Source organism: Engystomops pustulosus, chromosome 7 (assembly GCF_040894005.1).
Source record: "Engystomops pustulosus chromosome 7, aEngPut4.maternal, whole genome shotgun sequence".
NCBI classification, from domain to species: domain Eukaryota; kingdom Metazoa; phylum Chordata; class Amphibia; order Anura; family Leptodactylidae; genus Engystomops; species Engystomops pustulosus.
The window spans coordinates 150,091,590-150,095,018 of NC_092417.1; the positions used below are offsets into that span (position 1 = coordinate 150,091,590).

Genomic DNA, 3,429 nt, shown 5'->3' on the forward strand with positions numbered 1-3,429 from the left:
GAAGAAGAGCAGCGGATCCCGGGACAGCGTATCTCCCGACAAGTAAGCAGATGTGCTGAACATCTGCAATCTATTCTTCACTGTGTTTTTCACTTAAATCATCCTTTGTTCACTGTTTTTATTCTATTCTTCACTGTTCTTCACATCTGCTAACTTGTCGGGAGATAATATACGCGCGGAACAGTGAAGAATAGATTGCAGATGTTTGCATACATCTGATCACTTATCAGAAGACATTCTTTTTCAATTAATTAACACATTTTATTCCCGAACCATAGTCCCTTTGAAAAATGCTCGAGTCTCCCATTGACTTCAATGGGGCTCGTTATTCGAGACGAGCACTCGAGCATCTGGAAAAGTTCGTCTCGAATAACGAGCACCCGAGCATTTTAGTGCTCGCTCATCTCTAGTTTAGTTTTCTAATGAGGTAACTTTTTAGGGTTTCTCTTGTTCTGGAATGTTATAGGTTCAGCAAATGCTACATAGCACCTGCAGTTTGTTTCAACAAAATTTGCCTTCCAAAAGCATAATGTCCCTCCTTCCCTTCAACACTCTGTTATGGGTCCATAAAGGGTTTTACCTCTACATGTGGGGTATTGCCATAGTCGTAAGAAACTTCACAACAAAATCTGAGAGGTGTTTTCTCATTTTATCCAGCATCACCATGTAAAGTTTAGGGCTAAATAAACATTTTATTGTCAAAATTTGAAAATGATGTGTGGAACCTCCATTTCATGTCCGATGCTTAAAGACTTACAAGCTTAGCAAGGGCTATTATAAATAGTTTCAGGGGTGCAATTTAAAAATGTGGTACGTTTGTGGGGAGTTTCTGATAAAAAAGAATTTTTAAAGACCCTATGAGTATGAATAGGCCTCTAAAATAATTTTTGAAAATCTGGAAAATTGCTGATCGATTTGTACGCCTCTTAACATCCTAACAACAATATACAAATTATTCACCAAATGTTCAATTTTTTTAAAAGTAAATGCAAAACATTTTAACTGAAATATACTACTGAGGTGAAGTACAACATGTCATGGAAAAAAGAAAATTAATAACCACCTTGGTAAGTTAAAGCATTCTAAAGTTATCGTATTAAATTTGAAAAATTGGGTAGGGTTTATTTTTATATTTTATTACTTTCCACTTTTTTTATTTTATTATTTCTGATGTCTTCTGATATATGATCATTATCTGCTTTCCCCTTAAAAAAATATTATTTAAACCATTTTTCAATGCTCGCTATGGTCCTATAAGGTGGAGCGTCTTTCAGGGCCTTACAGACTCTACAGTAGGACACAGTCCAAGGGTTGTCCTGAGGTGGCACATAATAATCTGATCTCCAGTTGAAGTATTGCTTGTACTTCTCTTCATCTTTGTCCAGACTCAGGAGATAAGAAGCCAATTCCTGAGGACTTGAGAAGTCATCAACGTGAATGAAGGCGTCTCTGGGGATGAAGCGCTCATAGTTTTCACGTGGTGGACCCATCACAACTGGAACACATCCTAAGGAAATTGCATTGTACCAGAATTTTTCTGTTATATAATCTACATGTATAGAATTCTCAAACGCAAAGTAGAATTTGTAAGCGGAAAATATTTCTGTTTGTTTATCTCTTTGAAGTTTTTGGCGCTGTCTCCCATAAATATCAACCTCTAAATGTTTCATTTGGATTCCAGTTACTTATTGCCCAAGTCGCTAGTTTCGTTTTCCTTGGGATGGTAAAATTTATTGCTCCATTATGATTTTCTATCCAACCATATGGAGTAAAGATGTCAGAGTCAACCCTGTAGGACATTGTGAGATTGATAAGATCGTTCATAAATGAAAGGCTTGGACTATAACTTGGATATTCTCTGCTAAACCATATCCAGCGCTGGTTAGATGGTCTTGGTGTTTTAGGTAGTTGACGCTTAGTAGTGCAAACATCTCTGTGGTGGAGTACAACCGCATGTGCTGATGAATACTGGGTCCGGTCTGCTGTATACAAACAACCAGAATTGTCAAATTTTTTTGGACACGTATTAAGAGGAAATCGATGTCTAAAGGGAAAGGTCCAAAGCAATATAAGAGTTAATTCCCTCGACACAATGGTCGGCAGAACCTTTGTTGATTTATTAGTAAATGCTGGATTTTTTTGTTTTGAAAAGTAGTATGATAAGCGTAAAACTGATGCTCACTTGTAGCATAAAAAAAACCTGTTCCAAGAGCTCACTTTTGGTTCCATTGGTACATCTGATATTTATAAATATTTTCTTACACTTAGGAGGCAATTTTTGTTGAAGTCTTTTGTTGCTTTGAAATATTTGCGAAAAAATTGTTGCAGCTAGGATAAAAACATGAAAAAACATGATTTACTATTGTGTGGATCAATGGACCGGAGTGCAAATATATGACTGTTTACAAGATATGAAAATGAATAACATAAAAGGGGAGATTTATCAGACTACGCAATAGGCTTTACTGCCTCTTAAATATCCTCTTAGGAAATCTACCACCAGGATGAAGGTTTGAAACCAAGTAAACTGACAGGATCTGCTCGTCTTTAAAGGGGTTATCCGGGTTTAAAAATCTTTTTAGGGCCGGGCTGGGGAGGGATAGTTAAACATAATAAACATGGACTTACCTCCTCCGGCGCCGCTGATGTCCCGCGCCGCGGTCACTTCGATCCGTGCCCCTGTAAACAAACAGGGGCACGGAAGCCGCGCACAGGGAGCTTCCGGTCCGCGTTGTGGACGGCTCCTCCCATCCGTCCCTACCTCTCAGCGTTGTAAGCGCTGGGAGATGGTGCGCATGGGAGCATCCGGCCGGCCGGAAGCTCCCTGTGTGCCGGTGTAATGAAACCGGCGCACGGAGAAGACGGGCCGCGGCGCGGGACATCGGCAGCACCGGAGGAGGTAAGTACATGTTTATTATGTTTAAATAGCCCTCCCCAGCCCGGCCATAAAAAAATGTTTAAACCCGGATAACCCCTTTAAGCTCCTGATGCCTTTGTTTTTACAAAACAAGGCTTTAACCCCTTCAAGCCGCAGCCAGTTTGTATGTTAAGGCTCAGCCTCTTTTTTTTGTAATATGGCATGTGCTTCATATGGTTATAACTTTTGAACACTTTAACTTACCAAAATGATTTTGAGATAGTTTTTTCAGGAAACATTGCCTGTTATGTTAGTATTAAATTTGGTTGAAATTTTTGGGGTCTATTTATGAAAGAAAACTAAAATTTGCTAAATTTTTGAGAAATTTGTCATTTTCAAAATTTTAAATTATCTGCTTTTGAGATGGATAGTTTTACCACCCAAATTCGTTACTTACTAACATTTCCCTTATCTCATCTTTATCAGTTTTTAAGGTTCTTTTATTCTTATATGACGTTAGACAGCTTACAGTCATGGCCAAAAGTTTTGAGAATGACACAAATATTAGATTT

At 38.4% G+C, this 3,429-nt stretch overlaps 1 pseudogene; it reads right to left on the reverse strand.

Annotated features, from left to right (window-relative positions):
• Nucleotides 1-1,217: 1,217 nt before the first annotated feature.
• LOC140070245 (4-galactosyl-N-acetylglucosaminide 3-alpha-L-fucosyltransferase FUT6-like) lies at nt 1,218-2,237 on the reverse strand (annotated as a pseudogene).
• Nucleotides 2,238-3,429: the final 1,192 nt, after the last annotated feature.